The sequence below is a fragment of the Dasypus novemcinctus genome, chromosome 10, assembly GCF_030445035.2.
Source record: "Dasypus novemcinctus isolate mDasNov1 chromosome 10, mDasNov1.1.hap2, whole genome shotgun sequence".
Lineage (NCBI taxonomy): Eukaryota > Metazoa > Chordata > Mammalia > Cingulata > Dasypodidae > Dasypus > Dasypus novemcinctus.
Window position 1 is genome coordinate 125,018,428 of NC_080682.1, and position 5,924 is coordinate 125,024,351.

The 5,924-nt window shown below is 41.7% G+C and overlaps 1 pseudogene; it reads left to right on the top strand.

Annotated features, from left to right (window-relative positions):
• Positions 1 to 449: 449 nt before the first annotated feature.
• Positions 450 to 4,933, top strand: LOC131280260 (transmembrane and coiled-coil domains protein 1 pseudogene; annotated as a pseudogene).
• The last annotated feature ends 991 nt before the right edge of the window (positions 4,934 to 5,924 follow it).

A 5,924-nucleotide genomic window follows, 5' to 3' on the forward strand; every position in this document is an offset into this window, starting at 1 on the left:
CATCTGACTCATCCTCCCAACCCAGGCCCCCCTCAAGCATGCAAAGCCCCACCCAACAGTATTCCTATGCCCCATCTTATCCCTTCACTGCACAACTACTTACTTCCACTTTATCATAGATTTCACCCATGTAGGCATCAGCTCACAACCTTCCTCTCCCCCCTATTTCCTGTAAGCCTATCATCTAGTCTCCAGCTCTCTGAGACAGCTTGGTTTGCTTATTTCATATCAGAGAGGTCATGTAGTATTTGTCCTTCAATGCTTAGCTTGCTTCACTTAACACAAGGTCCTCAAGATTCATCCATGTTATCCCGTGTGTTAGTACTGTATACCTTCTTCCAGCTGAGTAGTATTCCATTGTATTTATATATCACATTTTGTTTATCCATTCATCTGTTGATGGACATTTGGGTTGATTCCAACTTTTGGCAATTGTGAATAATGCCGCTATGAACATTGGTGTGCATAGTGCGTAATCCTACTGAATCTCTCTTTTATGTGATGAATCTCTTATTTCTTGCTGATTTTGGTATTCTCTCTTTGTCCTGAGCTTTTGATCATTTGATAAGTATATATCTCAGTGTAGACTTGCTAGGATTTATACTGTTTCAAATGTGCTGCACTTCCTGGACATATACATCCATGTCACTCAAAAGAGTTGGAAAATTTTTAGCCATTATTTCCTCCAATTCTCCTATGCCTGCCATCCCTTCTCACTCTGGGATGCCTATAATGCATATGTTTTTTCATTTTTTGTTGGCATTCAGTTCCCTGAACCCCTGCTGATTTTTTCTTTTCATCTATCTGTTCCACTATCTGTGTAATTTCAGATGTTTTTTATTTGACATCATTAAGTATTTCCTCTGCCTGCCCAAATCTGCTGTTATGTCCTTCCATTGTGTTTTTGATTTCTAGTATTGTGCCATTTATCATCATCTGATCTGTTATCTTTTTATGTATGTTTATAATTTCTTCAGTATGTTCCCACAATGTCTTCTTAATAATCTTTATCTTTTCCTTCACTTCATTAAATTGATTCATGATATTTGTTTGGACATTCTTGCTTAGTTTTTCCATGTTCTGTGTCTCTTCCTCTTTTTCAGTTTACTCATTAGACTGGGCTATGGCTTTCCATTTTTTAGTATGGTTTGTAAATATTGTTGATGTTAGTCATCTGTTTATCTTGATGGGCTTATTCAGATGTATTTCTACTCTAAGGTTTTATTTTGTTTTGTTTTATGTTAAGGTTCCTGTTTGACACTTGGTTTCACTTATTCAGTATCCTTGTAGTATTCTGTGTTCCATTGAAAAAATATTAAGACCACACAAAAAGAGAGAAGAAGAAAAAATATGATAGTAATATATATTTTTTAAAGATAGAAAAGGAATCATAAAAGGACCAGGAAAAAATAAGTAATGAGAGTGAAAAAAAGTATGAAGGAATATGGATAAAATAGGTGGAATTAAAAACTGAAACAAGAATAAAATATAATAAAATGAAAGACCAGAAAGATGAGAAGGAGAAAATAAATGAAGACCAAACAAGAGAAGGAATGAAAGGAAAGCAGTGGAAAAGCAATGAAGGGAAAAATGAAAGAAAGAAGTAAAGAAGTGAAGGGGAAAAAATAAGGAAAAGAAAAAAGGAAACAAAGAAGGAAGAAACAAGCAGGAAAAAACAGCTTTCCTCTTAAGCACCTAGGAACTGTCTCAGGCTGCTGGTGATCATCAGTCAATCACCCTGCAGCCTGCCCTCCACAGGTAAGGTACCTGGTTTTAGGGAATAAAATAAAGAATAATAAATAAATAAATAAAAATAATAATAATACAAAATAACAGCCTGGGAAAACTAAAACAAAAAAACTCAGTCTATAAATTCCATGTCACTAGGTGCTGGCCAGGTACCTGACAACCCCTGGGTCATTCTCTGAATCCCTTCCCTGAGGAGTACCAGGGCTTGAACAAGAACCTAGCATAGGTGAGGCAGGCATTCCTCCATTGAGCTACACCACTCCACAGGTTAGGTAGTTTTCTGGAAGCTTCTCTGGCTCTCTCAGCCTTCTTTGCCCTTAGGATTGTTAAGCTTCTAACATGCCTAAGGAATTTGTTTGTTACTTATAATCTCCTCTTAACATCAGGAAATGTTAATTATTTAAATATACAAACTACGTGCATATATATTTATAATGCACATATGTATACATTCTTGAATGTTTGTGTTTATAATATATATTGTATATATATTATTGTGTACAAATTTATAGCACTAAAATGATAATACTAGAATGTAATGAGACAGAAGCAGTTTGAGTAGGAAAAAAAATTTGAAGTACTTCAAGCTACATTATTTTACCCATCTGCATCTGCATATTTGGGAGTTTCTTTAATATGTCCCACACATTATAAGGAATTTTAAAAAACTTTTCAGTTTTAAGAGAGAAAACAAGGGAAAAAGAAAGATGTGCGAAAAAGAAACTAGTGGATTAAAAAAGAGAATTTAAGGAAAGGAAAAGAAAAGGGGGAAGGCAGGGAGATACGAAGTAATGAGTGAAGAAGGGAATTCTTCTAAATATTGGCCTGTCTCTCTCGATTAGAGGTGGAGTGGGCATCACCATCCCAGAATCCTCAGGATTGGGGAATGAACTATGGCTAGAGTGGGCTTACTGGTTCTAACATAGACTTATTGTGATTCTAGCAATGGAAGAAATTATATCATTGTTGTGGAGGCAGTGGCCACTGGAGGTTCTTAAGTCAGGGAGAGGCAAAAGCAGTGTAATGTAGGGCCATTTTCAGGACTTGGAGTTGTTCTGAATGACACTGCAGCGACAGATAAGGCCTTTGTATATTTTGCCGTAACCCACTGACTGGACGAGGGGTGAGTGTGAACTACAGTGTAAACTATAGTCCGTGTGGTGCCACAGTGCTTTCAAATGTACTCATCAAATGCAAAGAATGTGCCACAGTGACGAAAGAGGTTGTTAATGTGGGAGGAGTGGGGGCTGTGGGGAGCTGGCACTTGGGAATCCCTTATATTTTTTGTGTAACATTTTGTAATCTAAGTATCCTTTAAAAAAACAAAAAACCTATAAACAACAAAAAATATATTGGCCTATTTGGAACCTGAGCCTGTGCCTTGGGCTTAATAAACTACTTGCCTTAATCAATTAAGCAAAGGTACACTTGTATTGTACACATTAAACAGAATATACTCTTAGTGTGAGACTTCTGGATGCTGACGTTGAGGTCAAGTTGAGCGATATGGACGTACAGTATGTATGCTATAGGACTCTCTTCTCGATTAGAAGCGCTCTGGGGGGGAGGTTATGGGCGGTGGTAGAGCAGCCGTGTCCTCCGCCCCTCCCTCAGGTTTGCGCTCCTGTCCCCGCAGAGGCCGCACCGGGCAGGGTCGCCTGGGCGGTGGCTGCAGGATGGCCCCGTGGGTGGTCACAGCTCAGGAGCCACACTGAAGCTGGACCTCGGCTTTGGCGGAGACACTGCCTGCTCTCTCCTCCCTGCCCCTTCTCCTGCAAGATCTCTGCACGTACTTGAGGAAGCGTGATGAAGATGGGCATGATGAAGAGGGGCATGATGAAGATGGGCATGATGAAGAAGGGCATGATGAAGATGGGCATGATGAAGAGGGGCATGATGAAGTTGGGCATGATGAAGATGGGCATGATGAAGAGGGGCATGATGAAGATGGGCATGATGAAGATGAGCATGATGAAGATGAGCATGATGAAGAAGGGCATGATGAAGATGGGCATGATGAAGAAGGGCATGATGAAGATGGGCATGATGAAGAAGGGCATGATGAAGATGGGCATGATGAAGATGGGCATGATGAGGAGCATGATGAAGAAGGGCATGATGAAGATGGGCATGATGAAGAAGGGCATGATGAAGAAGGGCATGATGAAGATGAGCAGGGAGCCTCCTCTTATGGCTGCCTGCTAGTCACTGGGGAAGTGACACCACGCTTATCTAATCTGACAGTCTTGTGTTTCAACCATTCTGAATGGTGCAAATAAGCATATTTAGTCTACATATAGAGCTTTCGGGCAGTGGACCCTGATGCGGGAGGCAAACGCCAAGATGCAGCAGCCAGAAAACAGAAGCAGAACAAAAATTGTCTAAAATGACTCAGGATGCTTTGGAGAACATTCATGAGATTGGCCAAGGCCTGAAGCCCCTGGCCCAGCACCAGCACAGGAGTGTCTCCATAGGATATATAGCAAGTTCAGGCACAGCCAGGACACAAGTGCTGATTGGGGGTGTCTCCACTCACCCCACGGCTCTGAATCCAGTCCTAAAGCAGATCCAAGTGTCACCCAAGATGAAGAGATGGATGAGATTGCACAGTCGGCAGGGCAAGCCAGAGGCCCCACAGGGAAACCTCAAGTCTGTAGGAGAGCTAGTCAGGAGATGGCAGCTGTGATGCAGTCAGGCCAGCCCAGGTCTTCACCAGGACAGATACTCCTACCAGCTCACCATGATGGAAATAATTAGTGCTGCTGCTGCTGCTGCAAGTCTACCAGGAGAGGAGGCACCTGAAGAGCACATAGAGCATTTGGAAGTAAGCAGCCTTGCCCAGATGTCCAGTGCAGTCAGTGGCTGCTAGCACCGATGGCAGCATCCACATGGACTCCATGGATAATGCCAGGACATCAGCACGCAAAGACTGTTATTGCTCACCATCCTGAAGATCCTGAAGCTCACAGAACAGATCAAGATTGCACAAACAGCCCGGGACAACAATGTTGCCGCATACTGGAAGCTTGCCAACAGTGCAGAAAAGCAGTAGGCAGCCCGCATCAAGCAGGTCTTTGAGAAAAAGAACCAGAAATCCTCCCAAACCCTCCTCCAGCTACAAAAGAAGCTTGAACACTACAAGAGTAGTGATATAGGTATAATGATTAGAAGAACAACTAAATGACTTTACAGAGCTCCATCAGAATAGAATCCTGAAGCAAGAATTGGCCAGCATGAAAGAGAAAATCACTTATCAGTCCTATGATCCAGGAGGCCCTTGGAGGCATACCAGACCTGCATCTCCAAGATGGAGTTTCAGCAGCAACAGTAGCAGGTGGTGCAGCTGGAAGGGCTGGAGAGTGCCTTCTGGGCAAACTCATCAACTCCTGACTGTCATGGCAGTCCTCTTGATCTTTGTCTCCCACAATGGCCAACTGTGTGGTTCCCTTCACGAAGACTTGCAGCAGGACGTTTAGCACTTTGTTCCTCGTGGTTTCATTGCCTTTCTCTGGAAGCACTGGGATTCCCTCTTTACCTATGTGGAACATTTCTTTTCATTCATCAGATGGTGCTGACACAAGAGGGTGCTGCTCCACTACCCTCTGGAGAGTACATGCATTGAAGAATTAGTCAGCAACTTGCCTACTCTGAAGTTTTCTACAACAACAAAAGAGTTGAGTGAATCTGTTTGCATTTAGAATAATGGTTTTTGTGGTTTGTTTTTTATTTTTATTTTTTGGTATTTTTCTTCAGAAGATGCAATTGCAATAGTATTTGTTTTTTTCTTTTTGTTTGTTTGTTTGGTTTTTTTTTAGATTTTATCCAAGAAGTTTTTTGGCAAAAATTTTGGGTCATTTGTATGTAGCATGATTTTTCTGGTGATGCAAATCTTAAAACAGGCCTTTAATATGAACCAACAATCTGGAGCACACTGAAGGGAATTCTAAATTGTGGCTTGAATGACTGCACTAAACCCACTGAAAAGATGAGAAAACCTGATTAGGGCAAACCGGTTCAACCTAGCCCTCTGCCTTGTCTGGGCTCACCATGTGTCCCCCTCCCAGACTAACTGTTACTGTAAAATCCTACCACATTCCATGTCTGAGTTTTTGGATTCAGGTGGATTTTCCTTGTCCATGGAAGAACACATGGACCTCCCAGACTTTCTCACCCAA